The sequence below is a fragment of the Nicotiana sylvestris genome, chromosome 12, assembly GCF_000393655.2.
Source record: "Nicotiana sylvestris chromosome 12, ASM39365v2, whole genome shotgun sequence".
NCBI classification, from domain to species: Eukaryota; Viridiplantae; Streptophyta; class Magnoliopsida; order Solanales; family Solanaceae; genus Nicotiana; species Nicotiana sylvestris.
In genome coordinates, this window is record NC_091068.1 from 17,876,204 (window position 1) to 17,894,778 (window position 18,575).

The window sequence follows — 18,575 nt, forward strand, 5'->3', positions numbered from 1 at the left end:
GGACGGTCTGGGCCAACTCTGAACCGCATCTATCTTCTTCGGATAAACCTGAATACCCTCGCTGGACACCACGTGCCTCAAGAAAGCCACTGAACTGAGCCAAAACTCACACTTAGAGAATTTTGCATAAAGCTTCTCCTCCCTCAATCTCTGCAACACAACTCTTAAATGATCCGCGTGCTCCTCCTGACTACACGAGTACACCAGAATATCATCAATGAAGACTATGAAGAACGAGTCTAAATAAGGCCGGAACACGTTGTTCATCAAATGCATGAACGCTGCTGGGGCATTGGTCGGCCCAAAAGACATCACCAAGAAATCATAATGACCATATCGGGTCCTGAAAGCCGTCTTAAGAATATCTGAATCCCTGATCTTCAACTGGTGATAACCTGAATGGAGATCAATCTTGGAGAACACCCTCGCTCCCTGAAGCTAGTCGAATAAATCATCAATGCGAGGCAAAGGATACTTGTTCTTAATTGTTACCTTGTTCAATTGCCTATAATCAATGCACATTCTCATTGTGCCATCCTTATTCTTCACAAACAGAACCGGCACACCCCAAGGTGACACACTAGGCCGAATGAACCCCTTATCAAGGAGTTCCTAAAGATGCTCATTTAATTTCTTCAACTCCGCTGGTGCCATATGATACGGCGGAATAGAAATGGGCTGAGTGCTCGGCACCAAGTTAATACCAAAATCAATATCCCTGTCCGGTGGCATGCCCGGCAGATCTGCAGGAAATACATCGGGAAAATCCCTCACAACTGGAACAGAGTCAATACTGGGAGCCTCAACTCCGACATCCCTCACAAAGGTTAGATATGAAAGACAACCCTTCCCAACCATACGCTGGGCTTTCAAGAATGAGATCACTCTACTGGGAACATAATCAGTCATACCTCGCCACTCAATCTGTGTGCACACCCGGTATAGCCAATGTGACTGTCTTAGCATGATAGTCTAGAATAGCACGACACGGAGATAACCAATCCATGCCCAAAATGACATTGAAATACACTATACACAATAATAAAAGATCCACACGGGTCTCCAGACCCCCAATAGTCACCACACACGACCGGTACACACGGTTTACAACAATAGTATCTCCCACAAGGGTAGATACATGAACAGGTAAAGCAAGAAACTCACGGGGCATACCCAAATAACGAGCAAAGTATGATGACACATAAGATAAGGTGGAACCGGGATTAAATAATACAGAGGCATCTTTGTGGCAAACTAAAACAATACCTGTAATGACAGCATCTGAAGTAATAGCATTGGGTCTACCTGGGAGTGAATAGAAACGGGACTAACCGCCCCCTGATCGACCTCCCCCTCTAGGGCGACCCCTAGCTAACTGACCTCCACCCCTAGCTGACTGGGCGGGTGGTGGTGAAGTAACTGACGCTGAAGCCGACGACTGACCCCTTTGCTGAGATGAACTCGTAAGACGATGAGGGCATTGCCTCCACATATGACCCATCTCACCACACTCATAACAACTCTTAGGTGCTGGAGAAGGGGACTAAAGGGAACCCCTCGCACCGGAGTGACTAGAAGATGCACTTAGCATAGAAGAGCCTTGAACCAATGGAGCACGAGACGAATTCTGAGCTGGAAGGGCACTAAGTGATGACTGGCCCTACTGGGAACTGTGAAAACCATGACCCGATGATGCCCCACGATAACTTGGGCGAGCAGGTTGAGCATGACTGAATGGACGGCCTCGTTCGTGCTAAAACTGACCTCTCGAAGGAGCACCACTATAACTGCCAGATCCTCGAGGCCTCTTGGCCTCCCTCTCCTTTCACTCCTGGTGACGAACTGACTCAATTTCACGAGCAATATCTACAACTTCCTTGAAAGTAGCACTAGTCACCCTCTCTCTGGTCATTAGAATACGGAGCTGATAAGTAAGACCATCAACAAACTCCTAATCATCGCTCTATCTGTCGGAACCAACCAAATGGCATGATGAGCTAACTCGGAGAAACTCAACTCATACTGCGACACGGTCATCTCCCCTTGACGCAGCCACTCAAACTGCCTACGTAGCTCCATTCTGCGAGACTGCGGCACATACTTCGCCAGAAAGAGAACGAAGAACTGCTGCCAGGTAATGGGTACTATACCAACAGGCATATACCTCTCAAAATCCTCCCACCAAGTGAAATCAACTCCTGAAAATTGATAGGTGGTAAAAGCGACCACGTTGGTCTCCATAATACCTGTTATACGAAGCATCCTCTAACACTTATCCAAAAAGCCCTGGGCATCCTCGCCCTCCGCACCGCTGAAGGTTGGAGGCTGCAATCTACCAAACCTCTCCAACCTATGCTGCTCATCCTCCGGCATGATAGGAACTACATAGTTCTGAGCAGCTGCAACCGGCTGGGCTGGATGTGCCGCCAGCATCTGAAGTCCCTGCATGACCTGCTCAGATGTGCAAGCAACGGGAGTCTGATTGCCTCCCCCGACCTGAGAAGTAGCTGCAGTTGTAGTGGTTGATACCGCCTGAGCTAGGCCAGTGCAAACTGATAAGATCTGGTCCAAGGCCTCCTGAAGACCCGGAATTACAATAGGCACAATGGTGCCTGAGATGGTGCTGCTGGAGCACCCATAACTGGGACCTGATCCTAAACTAGGGTAGTTGGTAGATCCGCAGGTGCTGCCCTAGCTGCTCTGCCCCTACCACGACCATGGCCGCATCCTCGGCCTCTGGTGGCCAAAGTTGGTGGTACTGGTGGTCGTCCATCCTGACTAGTAGCGTGTATACTCACCATTTGGGAGAGAATAGAATAATAGAAGTTTAGTACTCGGATCAACAAATTCGCACGACAAGAATTTCAAGAATATGAAGTTTTTCTTAAAGGTTCTGTAGCCTCTCGAGGATAAATACAGACGTCTCCATACCGATCCGCGAGACTCTACTAAACCTGCTCATGACTCGTGAGACCTATGTAACCTAGGCTCTGATACCAACTTATCACGACCCAAACCCGGACCCGGCCAAGGCCAGCCGACACTTCCCATTTTTCCAATAATTAACAGTTAAGCATTTAAGAAACGGTCTAAACATGATAAAATAAATCCGAAATTATAATGATAACATAAATACGCGGAAGAACACCCATACACGGCCCTAACTGGCGTGTCACTAGTCATGAGCATCTATAAGTCATTATACAAATCCGCTAAGTTAATAAACTAGTACAACTGTCTGAAAGAGATAGAAATGATTTAGAAGTAGAGACATGGGGATGCGGACGCCAACAGCTACCTCGTGAACTCCGAATGTCTACTTGAAGCTGGAGGGATCAACACTCGGGAGTGGAACTAGCTACGCCTGAATCTGCACATAGGGTATAGGGAGTAAAGTGAGTACTCCAACTCAGTGAGTAACAAATGCAAATAAGGACTAAAAGTAAGAAAACATGTCAGGCACAAGACATTCTATAATGAAGCAGTAAAATCATTTAAAAGCAGTAAACCAGTGAAAAGTTAAGTAAACAATCCTTTGTCAACAAGTAAACAGGTCATTGACAGGCAGGTAAGGTAAAGTAAACAAATAGAAGTTCGCCCCTCGTGCACAGTATTAACAAATCCATCCCTCGGGCAACATCTCAGAACAATAACAGCCCCTCAAGCTCAATCTCACATCACAATGGATACCCGCGCTCATTGGGGGTGTGCAGACTCCTGGAGGGGCCCCTTACAGCCCAAGTGCAATATCAAGCCACCTTGTGGAATCATCACTAGGCCCTCGGTCTCATATCAATCAAGCCACCTCGTGGTATACATATATCAGGCCCTCGGCCCCACAATCAGTATCAAATGTTTCCTCACAACATAGGCCATCGGCCTTACTCAGTCAAAAATCCTCACAAGCCACTCGGGCAATAGTAAAACATGATTCTCAGCCCAAAAATATCATTTAAAAGATCATGTAAGTGTTTAAAACAAAGTAAACATGGCTGAGTACGAAAACAGTGAAATATAACATGACTGAATTCAAGTATAAAGTCAAAACAGTGAGGAAATACCAGTAAAAATCCCCGAAGGATTCAAATAGTTGGCACAAGGTCGAAATATGGCATTCATCCCAAATCATGATGATAGCAAATAGATTTCAGGTAAATACGCTGTAAAATAGTCATTCGGGACGGACTAAGTCACAATCCCCAACAGTGCACGACCCCACACTCGTCATCAAGCGTGCGCGTCAATTCAATATAGCACTACGATGTGCAATCCGGGGTTTCAAACCCTCAGAACATCATTTACAATCATTACTTACCTCGAACCGGCTAAATCTCTAGCTTGCGACGCCTTTTCCCCTCGAATCAACCTCCACTCGCGTTGAATCTATCCAAAATCAGAACGAGGACGTCAGAATATGTTAAGGGAACGAAGCCCAAGCAAAAACAATCAATAAAGGGCACAAATCCCGAAATTACCAAAAATTGACCCCGAGCCCACGTCTTGGAATTCAATAATTTTCACATCAATAGGTTCTTTATCTCCCCACGAGTTCATACATATCAAAAGTTCTCAAATCCGACCCCAAATGGTCCTTCAAATCCACAATTAAATGTCTAAGTTTCCAAGCCCTAGTTTCCCCAATTTTAACCTTTGATTTCCATAATTTCTAGCTCTAATCCATGAAATAATAATATAGGAACGAGTTTTAGGTCCAAATTCCTTACCTCAATGAAGTTCTCTTGAAATCCCTCTCTCAAAACGCCCAAAAGGCTCCCAAGCCGAAGTCAAAAATGGTGAAATAACTCAAATTCGCGAAATGAAATAACTTATATGTTTTGCCCAGTTGTTTTGCATCTGCGGTACAATAGCCGCTTCTATAGTACCGCATATGCGGTCTTTCCTCCGCTTCTGCGGAAATCACTTAATGGGCCAAATCCGCATCTGCGGTCAACTCTCCGCATCTGCGGTTCCTGACACTTGCTACCAAATCTGCTTCTGCGGCTCCACTTCTGCACCTGCGGCGCCGCACCTGCGGTCCCCAATCTGCAGGTGCAAAAATATTAGAAGCAGCAAATTCAGCAGCTGCAACAAAAATCCAACTTCTCCGTTAACCATCCGAAATCACCCCGAGGCCCCTGTGACATCAACCAAAAGCACAAACATATCCTAATACCTTATTCAAACTTGTTCCAATCATCAAAACACCTCAAACAACATCAAATCACCCAAAACACATCGGATTCAAGCCAAACTTTCTAAAATCTTCCAAATTACGCTTTCAATCAAAAACCCAACCAAACCACGTCCGAATGACCTGAAATTTTGCACACACATCCCAAATGACACAATGAAACTATTGCAACTCTCGAAATTCCATTCCGACTCCTATATCAAAATCTCGCCTACCAACCGGAAATTGCCAAAATATCAATTTCGCCAGTTCAAGCCTAAATCTACTACGGACCTCCAAAATTCATTTCGATCGCGCTCTTAAGCCACAAATCACCTCCCAAAGCTAACCAAACAATCAGAACTCATATCCGAGCCCTCTAATACATAAGCCAATATCCGGTTGACTTTTCCAACTTAAACTCACTCTAAAGAAACTATGTATCCCAAACCTTACCAAATCTTTTTCGAACTCGATCCGACCAACCCGATACCACATACACGGATAAATAAAGCATAATGAAGCAGAAATTGGGAAAACAAAGCGGTACTTCATGAGACAACTGGCCGGGTCGTCAAACTTCATCACTTTTTGGATCGAATTTTCTAAGGTTATCCTTACCGTTATTGTGAATAAAACACTTACTTCCGAAGGGATGAAAGTAACTGATATTGGAACGTTTACCTTTCCATAATTCATATGGAGTCTTCTTCAGAATAGGCCTTATGAAACATCGGTTGAGAATGTGACATTTTGCACTTACACCTTCTGCCCAAAAGTAATGTTGCAGTGAATGATCTAGTAACATGGTTCTTGCCATATCTTGGAAGGTTCTGTTTTTTCTTTCTACAACCTCATTCTGTTGTGGTGATCATGGTGTAGAGAAATTATGTGTGTATCCTTGGTCATTACAGAAATCTTCAAATGCTCTACTTTCAAATTCTCCTTCATGGTCACTCTAAATTGTTAAGATCAGATATCGTTTTTCTCTTTCAACCTTTTTGAAGAAACTTCAAAATTTCTTAATATTTCATCCTTATGAGATAAGAAAATTACCCAAGTGAAACGTGAATAATCATCAACAATAACAAAAGCATACCTCTTTCCTCCTATACTAGCAGTTCTAGTAGGCCCAAATAAATCCATATGAAGTAATGGCAAGGGTTTGGAAGTAGATACTGTGAGCACGTAATTTTTGCCCTATGAGAATTACTCCCAGAAATTCAAAATAAAACAATTTTCCTTTGTGTGCAATTTTGAGAATTTTTCGTGGCGTTTTTGGTTAATTGTCTGTATTCGGCCGGGCATGTTTATTTTTGTTTTGATTAATGAAAAATACAGAAAAATTACATGTTGCATGTGCATTTAGGATTTAATTTTTACAGATAGGATTAATTAAGTAACTTGTTTTATGAAAATGAGAAATCATAAAAAATAAATGTACTTTGCATTTTTGTTTTAGCATTTAAATGTTGAATTGTGTGATTTTATTATTAATTGGAATTTAATTATATGTGATAAATGTTATTAGTATTTTTAATAAGTTAACTTGGTTTATAATTTTAGAAAATAATTTAGGAAGAAAATAAAAAGAAAAGAAAACAAAAATGAAAAATAGAAGAGAAATCGGACTGGGCCATGTTAATTTTGACCAAATCTAGCCCAAATTTTGTGTCTAACCCGGTCCAACTGATCAGCCCATTCAGACGTCCCAAACGACGTCGTTTATGTCACTTTCAATCAGTGCCGTTAGATTGAATCAATCCAACGACCAGGATCATCTCTCCCTTACCCATTCCCCCAACCCGACCCGTTTACCGAAGATGGATCCGGTCTCAGGAGTGCCTAAACGGCGCCGTTCCACTTAAATGATCAATCTAGGCCGTTGATCTCATCAGATCAAATGGCCAGGATTCGTTTCCCCCTCTAGTATATAAACCTAATCCCTTACCCGTCCCCCCCCTAAGCCAAACCCCTCCCCTTCGTCTCCAAGAACCAGAGACCAAACGACCCCTGAAACCCTAGCCGCCCTCATACCCCTTTGCCTGAAAGCCAGCGGCAACGATGCCGGTGACCACGAAATTCACACCACTGAACCTCCTAACCACCCTCAACATAGATCCCTGCCACTTTAACCTCGAATCATCCCGGTTTGTCTCGAATCTTCAATCGAAGATTCGAGCAAAACCCTAAACCTACCCAACCAGTCCCAAGTTCACACCCCAGCTCCACCTAACCTCCCGCGTCCCTAAACCACCCCTAGTTCCACTCGAATCAAACCAGAGTTTGTCAAATTTCAATTCGAATGAACGAACGCTGAGTTTTCAAATCAAGAGCCTGTATTGAAGATTTGAGGCCGAAATAGGTTTATTCGTGTGTTCTCATTTGAGAACTCGTGATTAAGACCTATTCCTACCAAAATTGAAAGATGCCAGATTTTGTTCAAGCCGAGCTGGTCGTTCATCTTAGGTATTTCTATTACTCTGTTTTATCTCGTTTTTTTAGGCTTCATTCGATATGTGTCTTTTCAGATTAATTTCCTGTCACGTCAATTTGTTTTGGTTTGGTAATTGGTATTGACTCGTTAATTTTAGTCAATTGTTGAAGCTAGTCAGTTTGTCGATTTGTTAGAACATTTTCCAATTTTGCAATCGATAAATTAAGGATTAGTTCATCACAATGTTTGAATCGCTTAGTCAGTCGTCACATTGTTTGGAATTTCTTGGTCAGTTGAAATGCTTTGAAAATACATGAACTTTGTTTTGGTTGTCACCTGAACCTACTGTGTCATTCCCTGTAAGGGTGTTCTGAATCATTAAAATCATTGGCCTTTATTTTGTTGCTATTTGATTCAACCTGGTTCAAGCTTAAGTTGTTGTCGAGTTTGATGAATTGAATCCTACTGTTTAGGGTCTGAAATGAATCTGACGTTGGTATGAATTCAGTGTTGGTATGATAATGTAATTAGATAGTAGTGAGTTATAAGGTTGCATTCAGAACTTAGGAGAATTGGTTATAGCTGCAGTCACAGGGTCTTCAGGGGTATTTTGGGGGTTTAAAAGTTTGGCAAATGGTCTTGCTAAGTAGTCTGTCCAGTAAGTACTAATGTAACATTAAACTAATGCATTTGTTTAGTGTTAGTGGGGAAAAAAACATAATGGTATATGGAGGCTTAAAAGGAATTGATTAAAGTATAGCATTGCCCATACACCTTTGAACTAAATAATGAAATTAGACACTTAGTAGTGGCTGTTTAGGGAATATGATGGGAGACACACATTTTTTAATGATTTAAGTGTTAAAACAGGCTGGAAAAGGGGTCTGCCTGAGGGTAAAATAAACAGGGTAGACCTGAAATGAAAGGGGGGGGGGAATGAAAAGAATAGGGGGAGACCTGAGAAGAGAGGAGCAATCTGAAAAGAGAGAAAAAGATAGAGGAAGAGAAACAGACAGAAAAATAAAAAAAAAATATATCATTGCTCCATCGAGGAAGTTTTCTGACTCTAGTTCGTTTAGGATTAAAATAGCTTAAGTTTCTTGGTATTGTTCTGTAACTAAAACTTGAAAGGTCCAAGAATATGATTTCAAGTTGAATCTGGTTTGTTCGACTGAGTTGGTTGGTTATCTGCTTGGGTTTATTGATTGCTGGGTCGATTCTTGGATTCTTTGGTGTCATTTGTCTTCTGAAAAATCTCCCATTGTCGTTGTTAAACCCTGCTGGATTGGTCATTTGCTGCTACTGTTGCATTGTTGTTGCTAACCTCTTCTTCTTCTCATTCCTTTCTGCCTTCAGGTACACATTCTCAGTTTGAGTTGATGTAGCTCTTTTGGTTCGAAAATGCTGAAATGAAATGATTGCATATTCACCTCTTAACATGTGTGGGTCCAAGTTGTTATGCCAAAAATAGATAATAGTCGATTTGTATTTTCTTAGACTTACTTTAGATTTTACATTGTATAACTGAGCTGAAAATTAGATTGTATAACTTAGACTGATTCTGGACTATAAATTTGGACTACTGGACTCTCATTTGGACTTATATGTTCGTGTTGGTAATTAGGGAGAAATTGAAGTAGTATTAGTACTATTAACAAATCATGTTGAAACTCAGCATAAATGAGAACACTTGTGTCCATACTTTGTCCTTGATAAAAGAGACGAAACAAAATCATCTGTTGAATCAGCTAATGGAGCCATTTAGATCCATTCCTAAGCTTTAACATGGTTAAAATGAATTGATTTCCTCCTTCTTTTAATTGTAATTTTTTGTGAACGAAACTCTTGATAAGGCCCAGTTGTGATGCAATCCATGCCAAGTTGGGGCCAAGAATCACGGTTGGCCAGTTTGAAATTCCGTGGGCCTATACTGAAGTCCAAACGGCCTGAATTCAATTAATGCCACCCCTCTCTTAGATAAAAATATTGATAACTAACTAGGGCCTTTTGTTTTATTTTTAGAGACAAACAAAGATAGAAAACCATAGTCACTCTAGGTTTGCCTTCTAAAATACATTGAGATGAGACTCGCAAAACAAAACACGTAAATTGTGGGGCCCTCGATAATTGTATATATTAAAACACTTAGATTTCGGGACGGGCAGTTTAGCGAATTTCACGGCCTTCCCCAAAATCATAACGCGTTAGTCTCTTAAGGCGCGTATTTTAATAACATTACCTCCCTAAACTCGGATGCGCATTTATGTGACCCAAATCCAAATCCCAACGATGTTAAAGTATGTCCAAAAACTACGGGTGCATTTATGTGACATGGTTCAAGATGTGTTTTAATAACGTTGCAATGTTCTCTAAAAATGAATAAAAGCGGTTAAAGTTTAAATTTACACATAGGTTTATAATTGTTTAAAATCAGATAATTAAGCCGAATATAACAGTTGAGCGACCGTGCTAGAACCACGGAACTCGGGAATGCCTAACACCTTCTCCCGGGTTAACAGAATTCCTTACCCGGATTTCTGTGTTCGCGGACTGTAAAACAGAGTCAACCTTTTCCTTGATTCGGGATTTGAACTGGTGACTTGGGACACCATAAATTATCTCAAGTGGCGACTCTGAATTAAATAATAAATCTCGTTTCGATTGTCCTTTAATTGGAAAAACTCCCCTACACCCTTGCGGGCGCAGGTGAAAAGGAGATGTGACAGCTCTGGCGACTCTGCTGGGGAACGAACCCAGAATCTCTGGTTCAGGGTTCAAGAATTCGAACATAGAATAATTATTATAGTTGGATTTATCCATTATTTGATTTTGTTACATGATCTGGGCCTAATGTGCTAATTGATTGCTTTTACCGCTTTGATATTCCGTGAACTGTATATAAATTATTGTGAAATCCCTCTTCTCTCTGAGTCATCTAAATCATGAAGAAGTGTGCACTTCGTGTGACTTCTTTTCTGTTAGAGTCATATTCTAAATTTAGAACGAGGTTCGGACAAGTTGCAAAGCCGGTGAAGCTTCTGTATTCCCGGTACGCTGCCCCTTTCGGCTCGAGCTGTCCGCTCGGGTAAGCCAGGTCTAGAACAATAAACCCAGGTTTTGAACCTAGAATAACTCAGCTTCATGCCGGATCCATAGTAGGCACGTTTGTTTGCATCATGTGCATTTGACTTTGGAGACTCAACACAGGGGTTGGGTCCGTCTAGGACAAGCAACCTGAAATAAAAAGGACCATCCTGATGCATCCTACTTGTTTTCTGTGCATTTATTTGTTCGGGCTTGCATGCTGACCGGCTTCTGAATCTCGGGAATATCAGAAATTTGAGAAAAGAAAAGAGAGAGAGGAAATAGCAGTGTAGAGAATTAATTACCTATTCTAGAATAAAACCAATGCCAAGTACTGTCAAAACTCTGCCGAAATTTTGAGAAAAACAAAAAGAAAATATTTTATGTTTTTAATTGTTTGTTTTATTCAAAAAAAAAAAAAGCAAATATGCGTGAAAAAAATATATTTTATCTTTGTCTTGTTTTCAAAAACGGAGGAGAAAAATAGTTTGTTTGTTTGTTATAAAAGGGAAAAAGGAAAAAGAATCTTGTTCTAAAAAAATAGCTAGTTTATCGGCCCGAACTACGCCGGTTTGATTCTCACTGGATGTGAGATACGTAGACAACCCTCATCAGGTCCAACCTCCCCTTTTGCAAAAATAGCCAAAAAATATCAAATTTTAATTGTCAACATAAATAAATCGGGTGATGACGTTTTTGTCAAAAATAGCCGAATGTCCCTAAAAGGGACGACGGAAGGCCGATTTTGCATAAATAGCCACCTTTGGTCGTTTTTAAGATTTCGATCGGTTAATCCATATAGCCTTAAAATCCTCGTCTCCGAAGTGCTGAAAGGCCGTATTTGAAAAACCGGGTCCTTCATTTTAGTTTGAAAAAAAAAAAAAAAAAATAGTAGTCTTGTTTTGAATCAAATAAATGTACCTTTTTCTTAATCACCTTAATAAATGTGCAGGATGAGCACAAAGGCAAGCGAATCTTTCACCATACTTAATGAGGTCCCCCTCCAGCTTCACATGTGGTGGAATGATCTAGGAAATGGCAACAAAGAAATAGTGGCTAGAATCCTGGGAGGTCTTGTCGGTCTACTAAATTTCAAGCCAAAGTAGGATGTCATCGAGGCCTTAATACCATTTTGGGACCCGACCCACAATGTGTTTTGCTTTGGGGGTTTTGAGCTTACGCCCACGCTGGAGGAAGTCGCGGGTTATGCGGGTCTGAATGGAAATATGAGGGGTCAGTATTTGTTGTCACCAAGACCGGTATCTCCGCACAAATTTTTGGATTTGCTAAACATCAGCCGGAGTGTTCAGAATGATGATTTGTCGGGAGGATGTTGCACCCTTCAGTTCCTGTATCAGCGTTATGGTAATCCTCGGGGTTTCGAAGAACCAAATCTGGGACTGACCCATGCTGGAAACAGAAGTAAGTGGGAAGCAAGACGAACCTTGGCGTTCATAATGACATTCTTGGGAATCGTGATTTGTCCACGAGAAGATAAGAAAATAGAAGCCGGTCTTGTGGGGATGGTTGATGTTGCGATTAAAAGGGTAGATAGCACTATAGTCCCCTTGATTTTGTCAGAAATTTACCGAGCATTGACTGTGTGCAGGGAGGGAGGAAATTTTTTCCAAGGTTGCAATTTATTACTTTAGTTGTGGATGCAAGAACATCTGTGCCACCGGGCGGGGTACATGAACTATGGGCTGACTGGGTTAAGCTGTATCCAAGAATTTGAAAAGCGGGTAAGGGGTATTGCATTTCCTGAAGGTACCGAAGCTTGGCTCATACGACTGAGGTCATTGACTGCTGATCAAATTGAATGGGCATTTGGGTGGTTGCCCGTTACCGAGGTGCTATATATGTCAGCGGGAGAGTGTCATATTCTTTTAATGGGTGTTCGGAGTATCCAACCGTATGCTCCTCATCAGGTACTACGCCAACTGGGAAGGTTTCAAGTCGTCCCCAAAGATGAAGACTTGAGCAAGCACATCATTGAGTTGAGTCCGAGAGCCGCATTCCCGGAAGATAAAATTCGCAAATTATGGAACGCATGCCGGTTCCTCGAGCCTAATACTATGGTCCGAGATCTGGCTAAAGGTGAGGTGGACCCGAAGTATAATGCGTGGTTTGGGAAAAGGTTTCAGATTCTCCAAAGGCCCGCCAAAAGAGCCCATGTCCAACCGTTTACTAATGATTCACAAGAGCAATGGGGTTGGTTAGCAAAAGAAGAGGGTTACAGGGCAGAAATAGGCAAGCTGAAGCAACAGATTAGAGACCTGGAATTTGAAAATAGTCTGCAAGTTGATGCCGATCAGGGAGAAAAGAACAAATTGGCCCAAGAAAATGAGGCGCTGAAAGCCCAAATTTGACAAATGAGGATAAATGTTGACAACCAACAAAGGAGTCGGTCGGATGAGCGGTTAATAAAAGGGTTGAAAAAGGAAATCAGTGAGTGCCGGGATGATTTGAAGAAATCTGAGGATACCATAGCACAACTCCAGGCACAATGGGCAAAAAGAACAAAAGAGTGCACACAGTACTTACAGCAGGCAAGAAACGATTATGAAAAGACCATTGCCAGTCTAAAAAGGAAGGTGACCACTCTAGAGAGCAAGGTAGCTAAACAAGCCAAGGCTTTTAAAATCGAAAGTAAACACTGCTACAATGTAATGGCCCCGATGGGAGATAAAATACAGCAGTTACAGAAACAACACCTGCATGATTCTCGGGTTTTGAAGGCTGGAGGGGATCAGATAGAACGCCTACTCCTAGAGAAAGATCGAACTAGGGACAAGATTCTGACTATTGCTCATGCTATTACCAGGAAATGTCGGGTGTGTGAAAACATAACCCGCACATCTTTCTTCTCGGCGGTGATGATATTTGTGAAGCAAATCATGTATGAATTGGAACAGCTGGAAAGGAACCTTACACCTAAGCCCGCGGCGAGGTCGAATGACGCCCCGCAGGCACCCAAATTTAAAACTTTAATGTGTTCATAGTTCGAATCTGCATTTTCTTGTTCCTTAGAGTCTGTTGTCTGTTAGAGTCTGTTTTTTCTTTCGCATCAGAGTCTGTCAGAAGTTATTGAGTTCATACTTGGTTTGGTTTTAAGTCTGTTATTTTCCTTTCCAAAAGCGTCTGGTTTGTAATAGAATGTTTATTAATGAAAAATCGAAAATGTCCAAAAATTGTCTCTTTGCTTTTCGCACTTATAGGTCAGAAATACGCACGGTCTGATTCATGCGGGGACATGATACGTAGGCAATCCACATAAGATTCGACCACCATCAAAAAGAAAAAATATATATACATATAGAAAAAATAAAAAATGAGAAAACAAAGAAAATAAAGGAAGGATTGGGAGGCGTTCAAAAGGAGCACAATTATAAGAAGCCGGAATGACGCACGTAACTGAAGCAAATGCATGATAGAAAGGGTTAATTGCCTAGTTGCATTGCATCCTCAATGTGTATTTTCCTATCTGTTGAAAACCCTAACGCTAACAGGTTGCTCCCATTTTGTCCTCTCTCAACTATCCAGAAAGGTGGTTGGTTGTGATTCTAAAGTAACGCTTCCCTGCAACACAAAGGCAAAAGACAATGGCAGAGAACAACAGAACTGAGTGGGTTGGTACCGATGCCCGAAGACAGTTGGTCGAACAGGACTACGGGTTGGTAGAAGAGGTAAAAATGTTGAGACAGCATGTGACAGACATGTATCGGGCATGGATGACTGGGAAAGCACCACCCCCGCCACCGCCTAGCTTCCTGAACTTAATCTTTACCCAAACACCTAACATAATAACGGACGATCCTCCATACTCTCCATATCTACCCACTTATGACAGCTTTCCCAGCCACCCGAGTAGCTCCATCACTCGTCGTTCAACTATATTTTTCCAACGCTACTCCCTTCCCCAACACTACTTCTCTCCACAGGACTCCCAAAAACATGTTTCACTCTCCAAGTACCCAACTCCACAAAATGCCTATCCACCCCTACGAGCACACTAGAAACCCTCTGGATCAGGTTTTAGGCCAAATTAGGCATTTAGGAATGAGAGGTTGCTGAAACGAGAAAAGGCTCTCACCCTTATCGGAGAATCTTATGCAAGTCTGTTTGGAAGACTAAAGTAGGCTGGCCTGATTGAGCCACTCCTCGGATATACTCCAGATCCACGTGCAAGAAGCTTTGATCCTACTACACGATGCGCATACCACTCCAATATCCCAGGGCATAGCATTGAGAGTTGTCATTCGTTGAAAAAGGAAATAGAAAGAATGATTCACAAAGGAGTGATTGCGATCGACTACAGTAATAAAGAGCATGTGAACCTCTTAGGATATTGACTAAAGTTGAAGATGTTGAAGCAGATAGTGGTCTTGATGCGAAGCTCAGTGGCTGAGATGTCGTGCTTGGTAATTGGGAAGACGCTCACTTTCTTGGTCAGCCGGAGCGGAGCTTTGGTGGTTCATTTTGTTGTCATTTTTGTTGTTCGGGTTATTTGCAGCGTTGTAATCCGGACATTGTCTTGTGTCAAACCCTCTTATCCTTCCATTTTTTTCATAGTGGTTTGTTTAGTGTTGTCTAGGTTTGTTCCAAGGTTGTACCCCAGTTGTTTTGCTTGTTTCGTTATACGAACCGTTTCACCGCTTGTCTAATGCAAATTCCGGTCTTTTGTTACCTCCAGTCATCTTCTTTGTTTAGTTCTTTTTATCCTTTTGTTTTGTCTTTGTTCAACGCCAATTCTAGTAACATGACATGCGCGCACAGTTTAGGCCTAATCTTAAAAGTTAATCATAAAGCCATTGGAAGATGATCAGGATACTTAAGGGAAATAAGAACAGTTTGAGATCATTTGAAGCACGAACCATGTGAAACCGTAGGCAGATAAAACATAAACCGTAAAAGCAAAGGTCGTTCATGATAATGAAAGTGAAAGTGTTACCCAAATGGTGATTTATATTTAACAGATGAAGAAAGCAAAGAGGTGGATATGGTTATCAAGTCTGGCACAATCAGAAGATGTGGCGAATGTTTAATTGTGTTGTTTGTGCTTGTCATGTTCTGAAGATTGGAGTGACGAAGGCATTTTATTCTTCTATCTAAACACTTTATCCTTCGTTAACCCTTTGAGCCTTATTGGTTTTCTTTCATACCCCTCATTCGGAATCAGTAGCAAAGACTAGAAAAAGCACGGAAGATAAAGAAAAAAAAAGGAAAAGAAAACAACAGAAACAACAAAACAACAAAAGAGAAAGGAGAAATGAAAAAGAGAACGAAAAATAAAAGAAGATAATAAATAAGTGAAAAGGAAAACAAAAAAAAACAAAAAAAAGGAATTGGGAACTACGTCTGACCTGATTCCTCAAAGAGGATACGTAGGCGCTTCACGGCTCGGTCATAGTGTAACAAAAAATCAAAAATCCCCAAGCAAGAAACTGGGACAGAAGTTGTGTTTGATGTAAAGAAATCTGGTTCCGAAGGTTGTAAATTTTGAACCCAAATTGATTCGTTTTGAGCCGCTAATACTTTCTTTTTTCTAGCCCTATCCAAAATCCCACGTTATGGTTCAAAGAAAGACCTTTTGACCAGTCTTCGAAAGATGTCAAGTCATGCAAATGGAAGTCGAGAATAACACTCTGATCCCCGATAGAAAAGTAATAAAATGAGAGAGTCTTATGGGTGAAAACCTTCACGGGCACCTTGAGGCGGCTATAAGTTGAGAGAAAAACCAAATAAGAGAGGCTTGACAATGAAAACCCTTCGGGCACTACAAGTCGAATAAAGATTGAGAATCAAATAGGAAAGCACCAAACGAAGATTGTGAAAGGCAATTAACGACGGAGGATGGGCCACGTGTGCTTGTCATGGCCAATAGAGTTGGTATCCACATCTGATAGGTTCTACTTTGTAGTTTTCTTGTTAGGAGTCATCTCTTTCTTTTGCCTTTTACTCCGTTCCTTTTACCTTTGTCATTTCCTCTTCTTGAGTCTCTTTGGTCAGAACAAGCGAGAAATGATTTCAAAATTTGCCATCAGCTTTCCAATTATGCAAGACGAAATCTGACTAGTACATCAAAGTGGTATAAGTCAACATGCTTTGAAGTTCGCGCAAAATACCCAAGATTGGTCCATATCACTTTAGGGACAGTGCAACAAAAGGGTGGACCAGTGTCAAGAATGATATCCCCAGCAGAAATCGAGGGTTATAAGGCCAAGGCCAACGGAAAAATCAAGAAAGATCAACGCAGAAAGCAATAGACATAATTGGGAAATTCATAGGAGACTCAAAGGTTGGGGAAATGCTAGTTCACGGACAGTACCACAAAAGAAGATATTGGGTCTGCACCGGAAAAAGATATTTCTGTAACACTGACGATGGAGGAAGTGGTTAATCAATAAACATGCAAGATCTTCAAGTGAAATCAGCTGTCATGAAAAATACATGGGGTCAGATAAGGAGACTGGGAAAATGGTTGAGAGGTTTGTGAATAAGGAATCATCAAGAAGGTCGGAAGGTATCAGCCAAGTTTCAAGATGGTCAGACAACGCATAGATGGGAAAATGGTTGATGGCATCCCCAGCAGGAGTATCATAACCAACCACCATGTTTTAAACTGACCAAATTCTTTTTTCTGATTTGAAATAGGGACAGGAAGTGCTATTGATGACGGAAAGGTACCCACTTGAGGAAGAAGGAAGATAACACCAGTTTTAAGGGAGGTAGTCTTTGAAGGAAGAAGATAACAACAAAAAAGAAAAAAAGAGGAAGACCAATTTTGCAAAAGGAAACAGTTTGCAGAGGAATGAAACACCAGTCTTAAGGGAAGTAGTCTTTGAAGGAGTAAGATAACATATATTTTGAAAAAGTGTTATCCCCAGCAGTTCGCAGAGAAATGAAACACCAGTTTTGAGGGAAGTATTTTTGAAGAAGGAAGACAGTACAAGTTTTGAGGGAAGTAGTTTTGCAGAAAGATAATTCAAGTTAGAAGGAAAATGGTTTAGGAGGCAAGGGGAAACAATGGCGTTTTATTTTCGAAGTTGTTGTTGAAGTCAGGAGCCCGCCTGAAGAGAGGAATGGCGTTTTATTTTTCTAAGTTGTTGTTGAAGTCAGGAGCTCGCCTGAAGAGAGGAATGGCGTTTTATTTTTCGAAGTTGTTGTTGAAGTCAGGAGCCCGCCTGAAGAGAGGAATGGCGTTTTATTTTTCGAAATTGTTGTTGAAGTCAGGAGCCCGCCTAAAGAGAGGAATGTCGTTTTATTTTCGAAGTTGTTGTTGAGGTCAGGAGCCCGCCTGAAGAGAGGAATGGCATTTTATTTTCGAAGTTGTTGTTGAAGTCAGGAGCCCGCCTGAAGAGAGGAATGGCGTTTTATTTTCGAAGTTGTTGAAGTCAGGAGCCCGCCTGAAGAGAGGAATGACATTTTATTTTCTAAGTTGTTGTTAGAGTCAGGAGCCCGCCTGAAGAAGGAATGGCGTTTCATTTTCGAAGTTATTATTGAAGTTAGGAGTCCGCCTGAAGAGAGGAATGGCATTTTATTTTCAAAGTTGTTGTTGAAGTCGGGAGCCCGCCCGTATAACAGAGGAATGCATTGAAGTTTGAAGTCAGTAAAGCGGAGGGTTACAACAAAAATCCCCAGCATAAATTAAAATTCAGAAGTCGGAAGGAAGATAACACTAGTCAGAAGAAGGCAGTTCAAGCTTTGAAGGAAAAATAATTCGAAGCTCACAAGAAGGAAATAAGCAGTTCAAATTCGGCAATCAAGAGAGAATACAAGTCTAGTGAGAAGTAAAGAAACATCAGAAGAAACACAAGGCAACAAGGCAACAACAGCCTCATGACCAAGTTTGAGAATAAATCTTTGTAATTCATAGACCATAGC